Genomic DNA, 20,119 nt, shown 5'->3' with positions numbered 1-20,119 from the left:
AACTCTGCCCAGCGTCTTATGTAAATATCAGGTGATAGGAGTGGGGGTGGGGGAAATGGGTGGTTGCTAGGCAGTCACTCTGCTAAAGGTTAAATTGTAGGATCTTTTTTCTCTTCTTTAATGGGAGATGCTTCTAGCTACACTACAGTATGGGCTAGACTAGGCCATCTCTTCTTCCCAGAAGGAGAAGTTTTATTTGTCCTGCAAGAAAAGACTGAGTGTGGGTCAGGAAGTGGTTTTACATGGAAAAAGCTGATTGTTGGCAGGTGTGGTGCTTGGATATCTTGTACCCAAGTGAGCAGCGGGGAATCTCCGTGGCTGGAAGAGCTGGCTGCTCCACAGGAGTTCAAGGGGGAAAACAATCACTCCAGCCTCTGCATTAGTGTCCTAGGTCCAACCTTCGCTAACAGGGCAGGGGCGCCCATCTCCTTGGAAAACTGCCTCCCACCAGTTGTCTGCCCACGCGTCTGAGCAAAGGCAGCTGGCAAAGACATGGTTCCAGAGGTGATCTACCAGCCCACATCCCAACCACCTCACCCCGAGGTCAGCGTAAACTGAAAGAAGCTTGGGTTTGTAGAATTAAAACTTAGAGACTCTATATTCATGAATTCATTTCAAATAAAATGAAAGGCTAACAATCAGGGGGATGTAATGGCTGAATCCTAGAGAGATGAAGGAGATTTGAGCTAGGTTTGAAGAAACAATGTCTTTGATGTACCTGTTACTTCTTTTTTTTTTTTGTAATTAAGGGCAAAATATAAAAAATATTTATTAGTCACAGATCTAAATAAGACCACTTCTTCTGACAAGTTGGAGTAATAAAAACTAGATTTCCCTCCCACCTGAAACAACTAAAAACTGGACAAAGTATATGAAAATATTGTTTTAAGAAAAAAAAAAATCAGGTCACTACAGATAACAGTCTCTGAAAGGCAGGAACAAATAGTGTGAACCCTATGATCACCCAGCTTCCTGCCATGAGAGAACTCACCGCCTATGCTGTAGGAAGAGTGGACCCAGGCAGAACCTGGCAGGCTCCCGGGTTGAGGAGACAGAACTGAAAGTCTGGAAAGATGGAGCCAGCCAGAGTTCACAGACTGGGGAGGGAGAGAGGACAGAGCTTCACAAAGAACTCTGGACAGTGCCTCCTGAGTATTTCAGCCGAGCACTGATCAGCTCATGCATATGAGAAAACTCACAAGGCTGTGAAAAGGAGCATTGGAAAGGATTAGAAGGTGCAAGGCCCAGCACCCCCCTAGGCCTGGAACAGTGCATGCGCCCACCAGCCAGACTCTAAAGCCTCGTAACTCACAGGGCTTTGGCAGGACAGAGTCCTCAGATGGGTCTCGCCTCAGGGGTGAGGAATAATTAGCCCTCAAATGAGCATTTCCCCACCTAACAGATCTTAAAATCAAGACCTGAAAGGATCAAACTGTTTCCAAATAACTCAACGGTGTCTCAGACCTAAGCTGAAGAATGGTTGTAGCAATACAGTCATATCTAGCACACACAAGGTAAAAGCCACAACATCCGGCTTCTAATGAAAAATACTAGGCATGCAATGAAGCAGGAAAATATGATCCACAACAAGAAGAAAAATAAAAATCAATCAACTGAAACTGACCTAGAACCGACACAGAGGAGAGAATGAGCAAACACGAACACTAAAACACCCTATAGTCCATATGCGCAAGAAACTAGACGAAAGATTAAATAGGTTAAGTAGCGATTGCAAGATATTAAAATATACCCAAATTGAAGTTCTAGAGATGAAAACTACAACATCTTGGGTAAACTTTATACGGGGTGGGATTAACAGCATTTTAGAGATTGCAGAAGAAAAGATTACTAAAATTGAAGACATAGCCATAGAAACAATTCCAAATAAAAGACAGAGATTAAAAATATAACAGTTAAAAATAATCAAATGAGCACCAATGGGCCTGGGACAAACCCAAGCAGTCAAGTACATAAGTAACTGGAACATCCCAAAGAGGAGGGAGCCTACTGGATGAGATGTTTCAGAGAAAAGTCTGCTTCTAGATGTTGAACCAACCTCAAACACAAGAAATATGAAGAAGACTGTAACAAGGCACATCAAAATAAAATTGCCCAACACCAATGATCAAAAGGCAAAATCTTAAAATAAGCCAGAGAACAAAAGACACCTGACACAGAAGAAATGGAAATAAGGAAGGCAGCAGACTTCTCATCAGAATAATTCAAGAAGACAGTGGAGTAACCTCTTTAAAACACTGAAAGAAAAAGAAAACTGTGTGGGTGCAGCTTAAAGATTCATTATCTAAATCTTTTAAAAGATAATTGACCATTTAAATAAAAAAAATGCAGCATGGGGTTTATAGCAAAGACCTAGACTACTAAATTAAACATGTTATAAAATTGATGCATTTGTATGAAAGGAGCTGCCTGTGGAATTTTCCTTTAACTGTGATACACACTCTTTACCCAGTCTTTACCCTTAGTCATAGAATACTTGTTTTACTTGTTGTCAAAGCAACAGTGTGTATTTATTATAGAAGATTATGTAATGATTTGTACAATGTTGTATAGTATTTAACATTCCATTACTCTTGTTGCAATTCACTCAGCCAATATTAAAACTCTTCATATCTTTTTAGAGTTAGAAAAAAAAAAATCACCTTTTCCTATTCATATCAACCGTGGGTACAAAATAAATGATGATAATGATGAACACCTTTTAAAAGCTCAACGCAGAATTTCAAATATATCAGAACGAAAAAAGGGCTCTAGACACTTCGGCCTGTACCCCTCTACTGAATATTTCTACAGAGTGAGCAGCCTACCCTCAAGACTCTTCCACACAAAGCTCCCCTTGGGTATTTCAGGACCCCCCACAGCCCGTTTCTGCTCAGTTCCCAGAGCCCCTCTGCAGTCAACAAAGCATGTGGACAGAAGAGAGCAAGACAGCACTGACCTCCACCCCTTACTGCCCATCCCCAGGATACATGAACAACAGGGGACCCAAACATATTCAACAGGATGCTTGAACCTTGCTGGAGGATGGACCAGACAGACTTTGGAACTTCTTGATCTTTCTATACGGTATGGTGCGAGGTTTGCACCATGAGCTGTGAAGGAGTCCTGGTCCATCATCATTCTTTAAACTTTCCAGATGATCTCTACACTTTGGAATAGAGGCTCCATGGAAAAAGTTCCCATTCTTACAACTACTGTTCCTATTCTTACAACTACTGTTCCCATTCTTACAACTCGAGGATGAAATGATATATTAGAGCACTAGAACAACATTATATGTTAGTGCCCATTTGTCTACATGCTGGCTGGTCTATATCATCTGGTCCAAAGGCAAATAAACTAACCCAAAATGTAAAGGGTCTCTTAAAGGTAGAAAGAGTCCTTGCCTCTAAAAGGAGTAGATTTATTTTATAATTGCACTTGTGTAAAGCACAAATGCAAAAACAAATAAACAAAAATAACCCCTGGAACTCATTTAAGGGAATTTATGAAACAATCTGATTTTGAGAGCCTCTCTTGATGGTGAGATCTAACGTTGAAACTGGGCGTAGTTCTCTCAGGAGTAGAGACTTATTTATCTTCCATTTTAGGAGTCAAATGCACACATTTGAATCACCTCTAGAGAGTCACCAAGCAATATGAGGGCCAATTTACTGGTGGTTTAGTTTCTTCAAGAGGCCAAACCTCTTTCCCACCTGTAAACCACCTGCCCAGCAACTAGAACATATGTATCCCTAAATGGGGTTTGCAAATTCCAAATCTTCTCTTAGGGTTGTAGGAATGAAATGGTACAAAGGATGAGGAACCACCTGGCCCAGCAGGGCTGAGATACATGATTAAACAGACAAATACAAACATGCATCATTCATCACTCCCACACCCTCACACCCGACATGTAACGGGAGGGAGCACTTGACTTGAGGGGAGATGATACGACATCTGGCAGGAGTAATGCCAGTGGGACCAGCACCCCCCCCCCACTCCAGGCCAACCCAACCCAGTTCCTGAAACCAGCCCGAGACTGGAGAGGTGTACAAGCCTCATCAGCTCCAATGGGGTTTTCCCTGGACACTTCCTATGCCCAGGGATCCGTGGCTCTTCCTTACTCCACTACCTTATGCCAGCCCTTCCCCGCTAGCTCGAACTTATTATGCAAACCCTCCACTACTGGCTGGATCCTGTTCCAAAGCACCACCAGCACCTGCATGCGTCTGTCTTGCCCCTTAACCTGCTGGCTCCCCTACACTGCCAATCCCAAAGCTGGAGGGAGGGGGCTAACTCCCTCCTCCGCAGTGTAAATTACTGAGATCCAGTGAGACTCCATAGCTGAGTCATTTAGATTAGAAAACTGGAGCCAGATCTGCTGGGTTCAGATTCGGAAGCTCCTACTTACTAGCTGTGCGGTCTTAGGCAGGCCACTATGTTCTCTGAGTCTATTTCCTCACAGGGAAATGAATGAATGTGGTAATAATATATATTTTACTTGTGGGGGTTGTGATAAGGATGATATCCAATAATACACTCATGAAGATTTATGCATATGTAAAAAATGATATAATTACACACATAAATTTTTGCTATGGAGCATTGTCTTAATATACTCTATCAGACCTCAACCACTATATCAGTACCATTAAATTTCATTACTGAGTATAATTATTAGTATTAATATATATTAGCGATTACCTTTTCTAGCACAGGACTCTTCTATAGCATTAAATTTTACCCTCCCTAAATTGGTGGACCCTATCTGGGAAGGACCAGGGCACCTTTTGAAACATTCCTGCCTGGGAGGAGGCAGATGCCTCAGGCACTTTGTCCGAACAATCACAAGGTGGCAGCCTTACACCAACCACAGCTCAGAGGCGCCAGGGTCCAGCCCTGTCTCTTGGATGGCTAAGTCTTGTCTGAGCTGGGTTAGTAATGAAAGCTTCCGAATCCTGTGTGGCAAGGTTTACACTGAACTGAATCTGGGTCCCTAGAGGCTCAGAGGGAAAAGAATCTCTGGGATTAGGGTATAAATAAATGAGGGCAGGGAGAATGGAATAGGAGTCCTGTAATCTAACCACACAGGAAAACGACCCTCTCTTTCTATGCATTTCAATCCGGGACATTTTTCTTGGTGCACGTGTCTCTGCGTGTGTTTTATAAAATAATAACCATAGCACACACAGTCCATGTTCTACTCCATTTCACGTAATATATGGTGAATTTTTCTTTATAAACATTTCTTTAATTTGCTAGTGTGTGTGTATGTGTGTGTGTGTGTGTGTGTGAGCACATGGAACTTTTTTAGATTTTTGTATCATGATTGTGCTTCTTTGGAAAAGAATAACTGGGCTCTCTCTTTTCTGCCTGGCTCTCGAACAGATTGGGAAGCTGAGTAAGCCTCACTTCCTTAAACTTTTACCAGAACTCCGCCCCAGAACCACTGGCCACGGTATATCTTCAAGGATAAAACTATGTGACAACTTTTAATTTCTTCAAGGTGTTGATATTTCAGGGTTCCTACTTGTTAATAGTGACACTTTTAAAAATGTATTTTCTAATGTCATCAGTCAAGTAATTCATTTATTTTCATCTTATATTCCCTAAAAAAAAAAAAAAAAAGAGAAAAGTCTATGTCTGTGCCTCTTGTCATAGCTTTGGGTTTATTTCATACATTTTTATATGTACTTACTTTTTTTGGATTTTTATTCTGGCAGTAATTTTGTCATTCCTGTTTTCTTTTTGGTTGCATTAGCACACTTTCTGGTAACATTTCCCATTCATTTTGCTTTTCACTTTTCCTTGAATCTTTATTTTAAATGTGCATAATGTTTTAAAATAATCTTTTAGTCTTTTGCTTTGCTGGATGCCTTTACTCCACCTATAACCATTTTCATGAAACATGCCTTTGGCTTCGTTGCTTTTTCATCGTATGTCACCTATTTTTGTAACTGGTGGGTATAGTTAATATGAGGCATCCTGGTGGAAACCCTCCTTCTTGGTCTGAAAACGGGCACCACTGCAGGTCTGTGACGGTCCCGTCTGCCGATCTGGGATTCGGCCTCACAATATTCAATCAGTTCCACATTACTAATGGCTAATATTAATCATTGAGAACTGGGACACAGCTTACGGTATACACTTGCTGCTCTACTGCTGTATTAATAATGACCACAACTTTGCATGTAAGCAGACCTGATTTTGAACTCTGTCATAAAAAGAGCTATCTCAGAGACTTAGATACGGATTAAAGAAAAGAATGTAAAAAAACACTTAGCATAGTGCCTGGTCTCAATATTTGGCAGTATATTGAATATAATTAATTTATGATGTTTATTCTTTTGCTAAGCAGCCTATATTTTTTAGATTGCATTTCCCCGAAGGCATAGAGTATGAGTTAAGCAAAGAAAAATACCTCATAGACAGAGACAACAGTTTGGTGGTTACCAGAAGGAAAGGGGGTGGGGGAGGTAGGAGAGGATGAAGGGGAAGAAATGACGATGGAAGGAGACTTGACAATATACAGGTGATGTGTTGTAGAATTGTACACCTAAAACCTGTATAATTTTATCAACCAATGTCACCCCCATATATTCAATAAATTTTTTTTAAATAAAATAAAATAAATTAATTAGTGGTAACTCTAAAAAATTCAAACATATTTCAAATGGCAATTATCCTCTCAAGAACTAAACAATAGCTTCTGCCTCCCCCCATGAATCAGTATTTGTTGACAATTTTATTTTCCTTTCCATTCAGTTTTCTATGGTGTGGTCTAGGATTTTAGATCCAGAATATTGTTATTAAGTTATTTCTTCATGTCTCTTCTCCTTTAAGAATTTTTATTGTATCTGTATGATGCCTGTAGAATGTACAATTCCTGAGCTGTTGCCAGCCTGCCCTCTTCAACACCACATCCTCATTCAGTAGGCTGGTGTACGTTACTGATATTTCTTTCTTGGGAAAGAAAGTGTGAGCGTTCTCCTGCCTGAGCCTCTGCTTCTCTGAAATGTTGCTTCACATGAATACGACAACCAGAAAGGGTATAAAATCATTGCGTTGCCCAGTTTATGCTTTCAAACGCAACCGGTGTGTCCCCACTATCTGCTGGCATCTAATTTACAGAGGAGGTTTGTTGAGAGGTAAATGACAGTAAGGGATCTTCCCTATTGGTTCCATGGTCTGACTATTGTGCTTTAAAAATACATTGCTCACATGACTTCCTCTGGTATCGGTTCAATACCATTTTCTTAAAAATCATCTTATGAACACACTACCTTAACAAACTGAAGGGGATACTTTGGAGGAAAATATTGAGAGGGAGTGACTTAGCGAGATCTCTCCCTGCCCCCCCTCCACGAGTTACGCTACTACCCACGGGAAGCTTTTCCACAGAGCCTGGTGGGAGTGCCATAAAGTGGTCAGGCGTTTGGTCACGTAGAATCACGGAATGAGGCATATTACAGTTTTAATCCAATTAAGTATTTCTGAGACAGAACATTTCTAGGACTCTGCAAAGACTGATTCTCCTTTGTCTACACAGAGGCATGGATTAGATATATTATTGAGACAAAAAAAAGGGGGGGCACAGATCCTGTGTTTAATAGCCAACCTGCATTCATTGTACTGGAAGAATGTAATGACAAACTTTCACTTAGACCCAGTGCTGATCTCACATTTAAAAACAGAAAAGTTTCTAGCACACAATGAACAACGTCCCCATCACCATTTGAGACAACAGGTAGGTTACAAATTGTGTAATACCAATTTCTTTGAAGCTTTTAATGTCTGTGCTGATGCAACTACAGTCATTCTAGAGACAACCCTTCCAAATGTTTTTTCTCTTGTGAAGCTGTCGGGGAGCAAGCATTTTTCTTGCCTGAGTTAGCTGGTTGATTGTCAGGTGACCATGTCAAATGCTCAGACAGCAAGAGGCAGGAGAAGTCCTTTCGTGGGACAGCTGATTTCATCAATACAGTAATCCAGGATGGAAAAGGAAAAAAAAAGTCCTTGGAGTCTCTAAGCTGAAGAACTATGTATGATTTTCATCAAGAATCAGGATCCTGGCCCTGGCCGGTTGTCTCAGTGGTAGAGCGTCTCCCCAGTGTGTGGAAGTCTCAGGTTTGATTCCCGGCCAGGGCTCACAGGAGAAGCGCCCATCTGCTTCTCCACCCCTCCCCCTCTCCTTCCTCTCTGTCTCTCTCTTCCCCTCCTGCAGCCAAGGCTCCATTGGAGCAAAGTTGGCCCGGGTGCTGAGGATGGCTCTGTGGCCTCTGCTTCAGGTGCTAGAATGGCTCCAGTTGCAGCAGATAATGCCCCAGATGGGCAGAGCATCGCCCCCTGGTAGGCATGCCGCTGCCCCCCCCTCCCCGCCCCGCTTCTCACTTTGGAAAAATACGAAAAAAGAGAAAAAAGAAGAATCAGGCTCCCGGTTTTCATCTGGCTGCATTCCAGGGCCAGTGGGGACTCGAGGCCACACCAGGGATGGGGGGACTCTCAGGGAGGACGCTGTGTGGGTTGCTCTCCTTTGCCCCTCCTCGCCACCCTTGTCCCCACTCCAGCCACTGTCTGCCCTGTCTGTGACCCAGGCTTCCATGTGCGCTCAGTCCACAGGCGGTGCCAGCAGGAGGAGGAGCCTGCCAGCAGGAGGAGGAGCCTGCCAGCAGGAGGAGGAGCCTGCCAGCAGAAGCTGGAGCCCGGGGTGCTTACTCACCACCGCCTCCTTCAGGGGACTTTCCAGCTTGAAAACAGGTGCGTAACTGCATGGTAAGAGCTCCCGGTGAAGCGTTTCTCTTCTAAGGCTTCCACTCTATCAGGCTCCAGGAACACGAGTCCTCCCTCTGTTTTTTCAAACTAATGAGTGGTCATGGCTCTCTACTCCTGCTGGCCTTGGGCTGCTTCTCCATCTCCTATTAACTCTGGGAATCCAGCCTGCCTCAGTAAACAATTCCTTCTCAGAAGTCTTTTCAGGTAGACCCTTTCCATAGGTATCTCCTTCCTGCCTGAGTGCCGGACCCGCCCGCCCCCAGGACAGACAACCAGACCATTCCAGATGCCTTCCTGTGGTCAGCCTAGTTCTCACGGAGCATTGTATCTTTTCATTTTATTTGATTGCTCTGCTTTTTAATAATAATAAAAAAAAGAGGTCTGTATAACCTCAGTGCACTCCAGCTTGGAAGAAAGATGGACAGAGGGCCAGGCACTGCCCTCCATAACTGTTACATTGGATCACTTTCACTTCTTCTTTTTTTTTTTGTATTTTTCTGAAGCTAGAAACGGGGAGAGACAGTCAGACAGACTCCCGCATGCGCCCGACCGGGATCCACCCGGCACGCCCACCAGAGGCGACGCTCTGCCCACCAGGGGGCGATGCTCTGCCCCTCTCGGGCGTCGCTCTGCCACAACCAGAGCCACTCTAGCGCCTGGGGCAGAGGCCGAGGAGCCATCCCCAGCGCCCAGGCCATCTTTGCTCCAATGGAGCCTTGGCTGCGGGAGGGGAAGAGAGAGACAGAGAGGAAGGAGGGGGAGGTGGAGAAGCAAATGGGTGCTTCTCCTATGTGCCCTGGCCGGGAATCGAACCTGGGTCCCCCGCACGCCAGGCCGACGCTCTACCGCTGAGCCAACCGGCCAGGGCCTACTTCTTAGTCCTATTCATTGTAACGATTCTCTAAAGAATACTTTCAGCCCCTCCCCCCTCACCATGACTGATAATTTCTTACAGTTTCCAAGTCATTTTAAATTCTGACAAAAATTCTTTTCTATGTATTGCCATTTGGTCATATAACAGCAACCATTTACCGATTGGCTGTCCTGCGCCCGACAGTGGATGTACAATGGGGAGAACTGACAGACACGGCCCAGCACTTGATGAGCGTGTCTGCGGACAGAGCCACAGATTAAGTGTAAAATATATGATAGATAAAAATCCTAAGAATGCCCTTTCGTTTAATGCGATGACAGTGGAAAATACCCCAGAACATCTTCCCCAACATATTTGTTTTAGAAACACATAATTCACAAGGTATGCCTTCTAAGCAACCAAATAAAATAAAATAATCTTAAAACAGATGATTTAGCCACTCTCTCAAAAGAAGCTTGCTATATTTATATATTCATTCTACAAACACTTGTCTATAGAGTGCTTACTGCGTGTTAGACAATGTGCTAGATGCTGAGAAAGACTATGTCGCTTCTCCCCCGAAGCGCAGGCTAACATTCTGAGAATAAACTCTGAGAGTGTCATTAGCCCTTACGAGGAGTAAAATTGCCTTTATAACGAGAGTCTTTGGGCACACTTGAAACTAAGTCCCTTGATCCGGAGCTCCAGCAGCCCTGGTCCCTCTAGAGCAGGGGTTCTCAACTTGTGGGTTGCGACCCTGGTGGGGGGTCCAATGACCAAAACACAGGGGTCGCCTAAAAGCCATCGGAAAATACATAATGCATATATTACAGTTATGAAGTAGCCACCAAAATTATTTTTTGGTTTGGGGTCACCGTAACATGAGGAACTGTATTGCAGGGTCACGGCATTAGAAAGGTTGAGAACCACTGCTCTAGAGCAAGGCTTCATGGACAGGTGCAAACTGTTTGGAGTCAAACGCTCAAAGCCATTCAGAAGAGAAATACTGAATGACTAGTACAGGCGAAAACAATCAAGTCAAACACGTATATCTATCTTTGCGACATTCGTGATAGCAAAGGGAAGCATGAAAACAGGAAAAGGACAATCATGGATCTATGGACAGTAAAATGCAAACAAAAATATATTAGGAAAATTTTATTTCTACCATGCAGCACCAGATTACTGATGGCAACTTAGAATGTTATCAATGGCAATGCTCACAACATAAGGTCATACCTCCAAACTAAGAGCATGATTTCTGGTCATTAGATGGCCTATAGCAAGCTGACTTTCAAAAGGAGTTCTCTATAGTTGGCCTAATTTCAAACAAGCAATGTTAATATCTGTAGTCACACAAAATACACTCCATCGCTGTAATGTGATTTTCTGATTCTTTTTTCTGGACTTTGCTCTTGCAGAAGGGAAACCGGAAGAAGCATGCACAGTAACAGATTTTTGAGGCTGAATTCCTTTTTTCTTGGTAGAACATGTTTTTGCCAAGTTTACAACCCACTTGAACTTCTGTCTGTACTTTGATTTTTTTGTAATCAACTTGGGCTCCTCTTAACATGGGGAAAATCACAGAGTTGCCATAGATAAAGAAGTCTTGACAAAGTTTTGAGAAGATATTTACCATCCCCAAATAGCTGTCCGAAGACTTTCTAATTAACATTCAGTTGCACGGAATCTGATACACGGTGTTTTTATTTTAGGAGAGATCATTTTATTTTGATTAAGCATGTATAACCTAACCCTACAAAGCAAAAGATTTTTTCAAAGACATCCTAAGAGCCCTGGCCGGTTGGCTAAGCGGTAGAGCATCGGCCTGGCATGTGGGGGACCCAGGTTCGATTCCCGGCCAGGGCACATAGGAGAAGCACCCATTTGCTTCTCCACCCCCTCCCCCTCCTTCCTCTCTGTCTCTCTCTTCCCCTCCCCCAGCCGAGGCTCCATTGAGCAAAGATGGCCCGGGCGCTGGGGATGGCTCCTTGGCCTCTGCCCCAGGCGCTAGAGTGGCTCTGGTCGCAGCAGAGCGACGCCCTGGAGGGGCAGAGCATCGCCCCCTGGTGGGCAGAGCGTCACCCCTGGTGGGTGTGCCGGGTGGATCCCGGTCAGGCGCATGCGGGAGTCTGTCTGACTGTCGCTCCCCGTTTCCAGCTTCAGAAAAATACCAAAAAAAAAAAAAAAAAAAAAAAAAAGAAAAAAAAGACATCCTAAGAAAAGCTTACCCTAATTTTTATCTGTTTAAAGAATATGCTTTATTTAACACCTACTTGATCATCTGTTTCCTCCCCATATGCAGTTTTGAGTGTTTGCCGAACATTAGACAATAAGGTGAAGTCTGGAGGCTTGACCCTCCCCACAGTGGTGCCCAGAAGCAGCTGGTTAAAAAAGAAAGAAGGCCACTCAGAATGTAAGCAACAGGGGGTCTGAGGAAGAGAAGAGAGAACTAGACTAAACCACCACCAGGAGAACCGCACCATGTATCAAACCACGTAGGTTAAAATCCTCCCTCTTATAAACAGAGTACCCAGGTTTGGAAAGGCAAAAAGCAGACAGGAGTTTTGGAAGTCTGACAATTAGTTGAAAGACAAGCTAACGTTTTATGCTGACAACATATGCACTTTAGAAGCCTTTCGGGGCTTTTCTTTTATCTCATTCACTTTTGCATCATCCTTGTGCTGTTTCTTGTTTGGGGCACAAAGGAAATCAGAAAAAAAAAAGCCACTGAAAATGATTCCCCCAGCTACCTGCTGAGGAGGCGACCCTGTGATGTGAGGTGGCAGCGATTCTCGAAGCTCAGATACCGGATCGTGTGGACGGAACCAACGAGACGAGACGCTGAAGAAACTGGTTATCCCGGTGGGTGGAAGGGTGTGTTGTAAAGCTATTATATTACCTCCTTCTCTCTGTGGTACATCTCTCCACTCCCCTCCTGATTCTCCTTGAGAATACTTCCTAAGAAATCACTTTAACACAAACTTTTCCCCCATGGTCCGCTCCTGGGAACCCAATCTAAGACAAAGGACAGAGCTGATTCACAACCGAACTCTAGAACTGACATGTTACAATAAATCTAATTGTTCAAAGCAAAAGGCTCCAATATATAAAGCATTCATCACCAGGGCTAACCATAAGTATGATAAATGGAAAAACAATAAATTAACCATAATTTATATTTAAAAAAAATTTAAAAAGCCATAATTAAAAAAATCATGATCAATTCAAGACAAGGTTATGAATACTGATAACAAACCATAATTCCTGAAAACCTCAAGAATTCCAACAATGCATATTTACATGTAAAGCAGGCATCTTGTAACAGTGTCAAAGCTTTGTATATCAGTCAAGCCTCTGAACAGAAAACTGAATTAGAATTCTCAATAAATCTTAACATACTGCTTGTATTAGTCCTTAATTAGTCACTTAATGTGTTACTAGTAATGATCTTGATCATATCCGAAAATTAAAGTCTATGTAATTACACATAACTTTGCTCATAAGAATCAAATAAAAAATTTCCATTTTTAAAAATCAGTTAAGGTCTCATCCTGCTTAAGAGAGTAATAAGAATAATACATGGATAATTATTAAGCATGTCTTCCTATCTTTTCCATAGAAATGAGAGAAGAGAGTCTGCTAATGACTTTCAAGATGAATTCGCAGTAATAACAATAGTCCTAATAGCTACCACTTACTTCTCGCCATTATTGTTTTTCATGTTCTGTACATGTTTCTAGATTTTACAACTTCCAAGTTGGGCAGATTTTAAAATGCCCATGATGAAAATGGAAACATTGAGGTTCGTGGGCCTCAAATAACTTCCTGTAGGTCATATAAATAATACACGTGACCTGACCTTATACTCACGCCTTCTCCATTAAAGCACACATATGAAATCTTTGTGTTTGTTTTTTTGGGTTTTTTTTTTGTATTTTTCTGAAGCTGGAAACGGGGAGAGACAGTCAGACAGACTCCTGCATGCGCCCGACCGGGATCCACCCGGCACGCCCACCAGGGGCGACGCTCTGCCCACCAGGGGGCAATGCTCTGCCCCTCCGGGGCGTCGCTCTGCTGCGACCAGAGCCACTCCAGCGCCTGGGGCAGAGGCCAAGGAGCCATCCCCAGCGCCCAGGCCATCTTTACTCCAATGGAGCCTTGGCTGCGGGAGGGGAAGAGAGAGACAGAGAAGAAGGAGTGAGGGCGGGGTGGAGAAGCAAATGGGTGCTTCTCCTATGTGCCCTGACCGGGAATCGAACCTGGGTCCCCCGCACGCAAGGCTGACGCTCTACCGCTGAGCCAACCGGCCAGGGCTGTGTTTTTTTTTTAAAAGTCAGTCCTATATCCACATCCAAGAAGAGATGAGAGTATATTGACAGTATGTGTTTAATGAACCTATTTTCACTTTGTTTTCTAAGGGCTAAATTCTGGATTGTGAGAATTTTTTACAGTTTTGCTGATCAATACATACCTTCTAGAAACCACCCTTATTCTCCTTAAGAAAATATAAAATTAACCTGAGCTAAGTTACATTCTCAAGCTGAAAGCTTATAGCTTAAAAAGAAATAGCCACTTAATCCCTTGGCTGATGGTGATGGAAAACATCGGCCATGGACCAAAGGATGTCCCAGGATCCCTTGTGATCTGAAAGTTTAAATGAAGCTGCTGAGTCAGGAGTTTTAAAAAATAAGCAATGACCTTTCTAAAATCAGATAGAAAAGGTGCTCAATACTGTTGTCTCAGAAAACCTTAATTATCCAAATATAATAGCTCTCTGTGCCAGGATGCTCTATGCTCCATTATCCCACCTTATCTTTTTATAAGAAATAAACCATTATACTTATATTCAATTGGTTGTCAGTAAGATTACTAAAAATAGTTTTTATCAACAAATGGTGCTGGGACAAAATACATATTCACATGTACAAATAAAGTTGGACCTCCTACCTCACACAGTTTATAAAAATTAACACGAATGGATCGTAAACAATTTTGTAAGAGCTAAAGTATAAATCTCTTGGAAGTAAGCACAGGAGTAAATGTTGGTGACCTTGTGTTATCCAATGGTTTCTAGATATGACACTAAGAGCATGAGCAACAAGAGAAAAATACAGACGTTGGACTACATCCAAATTTAAAACTGAGTTTCAAATGATGCCACCAGAAAATAAAATGACAGCCCACCAACTAGGAGAACATATTTGAAAATTACGCCTGTGATGAGAAGCTTTTATGAAAAGTATGCAAATAACACAACTAAACAACAAGAAGATAAAGAACGCAGTTTAAAAATTGGCAAATAATTTAAAAACATTTCTCCAAACAAGTGAAATAAATGGCTAGTAAAAACCTGAAAAGATGCTCAGCATCATTAGTCATTGGGAAAATGCAAACAAGATACCGCTAGGATGGCTAAAATACAGAAGACAGATAATAACAAGTGTTGGCAAGGATGAGGAGAATCAGAACCCTCATGCATTGCTGGTAAGATTATAAAATGGTTTAGCTGCTTTGCAAAACAATTTGACAGTTGCTCAAAATGTTAAACAGAGAGCTTCCATATGACCCAGCAATCCCACTCCTAAGTGTACACCCAAGACGAATAAGAATGTATGTCTGCACAAAAACTTACATGTAAGTGTTCAAAAGCAGCATTGTTCATGATAGCCAACATGCGGAAACTACTCAAACACTTATCAGCTAATGAGTGGATTGATAAAATGTGGTATAGCCATAGATTAAAATATTCATCAATAAAAAGGAATAAAGTACTGGTAGATGCTACAACATAGATGAATCTTAAAAATATGAGAGTGAGAGAAGCCAGTTACAGAAGGCCACACACTGTCCAATTCCATTTATATAAAATGTCAAGACTAAAAAGTAGATTAGCAATCGCCATGGGCTAGGGAGGGAGCATCAGGATTAAAGAAATGATGCTAATGGGAACAGGATTTATTTTTGAGGTAATGGAAATCTAAAATGAGTAATAATGGTCACATAACTGTGAATAAAATAAAACCCATTGAATACTACACATTGAAAGGGGGAATTTTATAGTATATAAATTACATATCAATAGAGTTGTTATGAAAATAATGAAAGGGTGAACAAAAGTGTGCATAAGGAGGGAATGGGGGGGGGGGACGAAGCATTTAGTTTTAAGAACTAGAAAGCATCGGAAGACAGTAACTGACTTAGCCAGAGAAAGCTGAATCACACACAATAACACTGAGAACTAGTTCTATTTATAACTCAGAAATAGCAAAAGATTCAAGACCCTTACCACAACCAATGACTTCTAGAATTGGAGGTATAAGTGGATGTAAAAATAACAGGGATTGCATGGGAGCTGTTGGAGAAGTTAGACCCTAGATTCCCGTCCTCCCAAGCCCACAGTATTGACTGGGTACCCACATGCACCCCAGAAAAATAATGGAAGCTTACTCAATGGATCTGGGAATACAGAGGATCCTTGAATCTAGCATTCACTGACCTTTTTCTGATGGTATAATGACCATATTATAAACATATATACATTAAATACTGAATGCTGAAACTTCTAAGCTCTTCTTGACTAGGTTCCCAGATTTCTGATTGCCTGATTGTTATTCTAGGCAGGAAATTAGAAAAACATTCTCTGCGGACCCTGACCAGTCCAAGAGAGATGATCTAAATATATCAATACGAGGGTTCCTCCCAAAATTGTTTACCCTACATCTACATACAGTTAAGCTCAAATTCAAAAAATTTCCTGTTCACATTCAGAACTTTGAGTAAACTTAAAAAGAATGTCTTTCACTCTTTTAAAAAAATTTTGTTTACTGATTTTTAGAGAGAGGAAGGAATAGAAAGAGAAGCATCGATTTGTTGTTCTACTTCTTTATGCATTCATTGGTTGATTTTTGTATGTGCCCTGACTGGGAATTGAACTTGAAACCTTGGTGTATCAGGATAAGACTCCAACCAACTGAGCTACCCAGCTAGAGCCTGTCTTTCATTCTTAATTATAAACACAATTTATAACACGAAAGATAGAGACCACAATAAGCCGTTGGAAAAAATCAACCAGAATGAGATAAGGACCTATGTGGTGAGAAAGACACTTCCCAGATAACCTATCCCTGCACAGACGCAAACTATCATTGAGATCTTCCAAGAGACAAGAGAAAGCATTGCAGCTGCAATGCAAAAATAGGATGCTACAAGGAAAAAGGCATTATGAGAACATAAACCTCATATAAGTTAAATATGTAAAAACAGGAATGAATTCTATAGACATGTGGGAAAATAACACACAAAAAGTATTCCAAAAATCAGAGCTTAAAAATAAAGAAACAAAAAAATGAAAGAGCAAATTTGAGAAAATCAGAGCATCCGTTCATTAGTGCCAATATACACATTATAGAATTTCCAGAAAGAGAAAACCAACTAACTAATAATTTAGATCTGAAGGGCATGAATTTGTGATTGCCCGGGATCCTGACAATAGACAGAGATAGGCCAACACATATCATTATAAAATTTCAGAATAGTAGCGACAATGAGATAAATCTTTAAACTTCTGAAGGGAGAGAAAAATAAAACAGGGTTCACTGTGGCTTCAGACTCCTCAACAGTGTAACCTTGAAAGCAAGACAATGGAGCAAGGCCTGCAGAATTCTGAAGGAAGTGAAGATAAGATCTGAGGTTGAACCAACATACTAATCAGTGTGAGGGCAGGATAGAGACATTTTCAGATACACAAGGTCTTTAAAAAGTTACCCCTCTCTGCCTGACCAGGCGGTGGTGCAGTGGATAGAGTGTCGGAGTGGGATGTGGAAGGACCCAGGTTCAAGACCCCGAGGTCCCCAGCTTGAGTGTGGGCTCATCTGGTTTGAGCAAAAGCTCACCAGCTTGAGCCCAAGGTTGCTGGCTTGAGCAAGGGGTTACTCAGTCTGCTGAATGCCCGCGGTCAAAGGCATATATGAGAAAGCAATCCATGAACAGCTAAGGTGTTGCAACGCGCAACAAAAAACTAATGATCGATGCTTCTCAATTCTCCATTCCTGTCTGTCTGTTCCTGTCTATCCCTCTCTCTGACTCTCTCTCTCTGTTTCTGTAAAAAAAAAAAAAAAAAAAAAAAGTTTCCACTCTGCACACCTCTTAAGAAGCTATGGAAGTTAGCTCTCCGTCAACGTGAAGGCAGCGATGAAAGATATTGGAGTGTGCATGCCAGGATCTGCAGACTGCTAGGAGATCACAATCTTTTCACTTTACAGTTAACAAAAAGCAGATAGTTGTGTCTGAAGTAGTCTTAGTGCTCAGGAGGCAAGAATTTAGACTGTTAATGTTTTCTATTGATAGGGACAATAATGATACCACAATAACAGAAACAAAACTGTAGACCAATTCTACATATTTTTAAAAGAAAGTCATTTAATGAAAACGGAACATCTAAAGCTCATATATCACGCTCTATTTTATGAAAGAAATTTGAAATTGTATTGGTTAAAGCATCAGACTCTGATCAAGGTTAAACCTGTGCGAATGCCATGCAGGTGGGCAAATTGCACATGCTGAAGGAAACAGACCATGTCAGATACCATCGTGGATGTCTGTGTGGGCACCAGCAGCAGACCAGAGTTGGCAGCAGAAGAAACCAATCAAAATCTCAGCTGCTCTGGCTCGGAGCCCCTCTCTAACCTCTTTGCCCAGGAAGAAGAACCAGCCTCACCTCTGGCTCCAACTTTCCCAGGAAAGGCTAGGAGGGGGAAATGCCAACTCCCTTTCCAAAGCCAGAAGAACAGCCAGAATAAGGTCTTCGGGGCGGGAGAACCCTAAGAGTTCAAGCCTCTCCCAACATCAGTATCCTCATTTGTTCAACCTTTTCTAGACCCCTACGCCTACCATACAGAAGGGTGTCTGCTACGCAGGACAGGAACTGTCAACTCCCTTCTAACAGATCCTGAAAAAGAGAGGGGAAGGTGTGTGCTTCCCCTGGCTCTGCCCCAAACCCTTGATCTTCACATTACTCATTACTATCCTACTACCTGAGACTTTTGGCAAAACACAAATAACTTAATTAATGGCCTAATTTCTTAATGTGATACTCACCTTGAATGGTTTTCTACCAGCCATTGGCCAGTGTTAAAGGGAACTCAGAAGAGGCGCGGGAGTGGTGAGGCTGAGTTGGGGTAAGAATCAGGGGATCAAAGATGAGATAAGGAGCACCTGAAATGTATCTATCTAGCTCCCTTTTTTTCTTTTTTGGTGGCTTCTGTCACCTACCCTGGCCACACCTGCCCTTAAGCTCAAAAAGGCCTGGGAGAGATGGATTTTCCAATCTCCTTCTAAAACAACCTCTCAGGCCAAAACAAAATGAAGGGATCTTGGTTTCATGTGAGACAAAGGATCCTTTGCAAAAACTCCAAACACATCTCTTGTTAAACAAAAAAAATTAATTTTTATAAGGGTCATAAAAAAGCACGCTCCTGTTATTTTCATATTTAAGCATAGTTCTGTGGGGTTTTTTTTTTTAAATAATAACTGTTGTTGTCATTATTATTAATCCTAAATTTAAATCAACTCAACCCCTAGTGAAATCATTCATTTTGGTTTGCTCTCTTTTTTTGATGTGGACAATTTCAACTGTATTAATACACTTTAATTTTAATATTCTCTTTAAAATACAGCAGGGTTTTTTTTTTTTCCTTCTGCTGAATCTATTTCTATTTACATATGTGAATTTGGGCGGTCTCTTGACTATTCTAACATAACATCATTAAATTTTTTGCTAGGGCAATCGAGGAGTCTGTGAGAAAGAATAAAATCTTTGGGCTCAGACAGATCAGTCACTCAATAGCTAGATTACCTTGATCTAGTTACTTAACCAATCTGACCCTCAGCTCCCATCTGTAAAATGGGAATAAAATCTACTTACTCCTATGGTGGTTTCGAGGATAAACTAAGGATATAAAGTAGCTTGTGTAGTTAGTGCCTGGCACCCAGAATTCTCAGTCCAGGTCTAGTCTCATTGCTTAAACACATTCCCCATGCCCACCCCTCTGTGGACCTGGTGCCAACCCCTAGTTGAGAGATGGCTCCAAAGAGGTATGCAAAGAATCCTTCAAGGAGGGAACTCTTTAGTTAGGGACATATGTTTTTGTTTTTGTTTTTGTTTTTCTGTATTTTTCTGAAGCCGGAAACGGGGAGAGACAGTCAGACAGACTCTCGCATGCGCCCGACCGGGATCCACCCAGCACGCCCACCAGGGGGCGACACTCTGCCCACCAGGGGGCGATGCTCTGCCCCTCCGGGGCATCGCTCTGTTGCGACCAGAGCCACTCCAGCGCCTGGGGCAGAGGCGGAGGAGCCATCCCCAGCACCCGGGCCATCTTTGCTCCAGTGGAGCCTCGGTTGCGGGAGGGGAAGAGAGAGACAGAGAGGAAGGAGAGGAGGAGGGGTGGAGAAGCAGATGGGCGCTTCTCCTGTGTGCCCTGGCTGGGAATT

General features: G+C 42.2%; 1 protein-coding gene across 6 annotated transcripts in view; it reads right to left on the bottom strand.

The window, feature by feature from the left end:
- ITPRID1 (ITPR interacting domain containing 1) overlaps positions 1-20,119 on the bottom strand; it is a 125,201-nt gene that overhangs the window by 9,988 nt on the left and 95,094 nt on the right. The window lies entirely within an intron of this gene.

This window comes from Saccopteryx bilineata, chromosome 7 (assembly GCF_036850765.1).
Source record: "Saccopteryx bilineata isolate mSacBil1 chromosome 7, mSacBil1_pri_phased_curated, whole genome shotgun sequence".
NCBI lineage: Eukaryota > Metazoa > Chordata > Mammalia > Chiroptera > Emballonuridae > Saccopteryx > Saccopteryx bilineata.
This window is presented reverse-complemented; position numbering and strand designations above follow the sequence as displayed.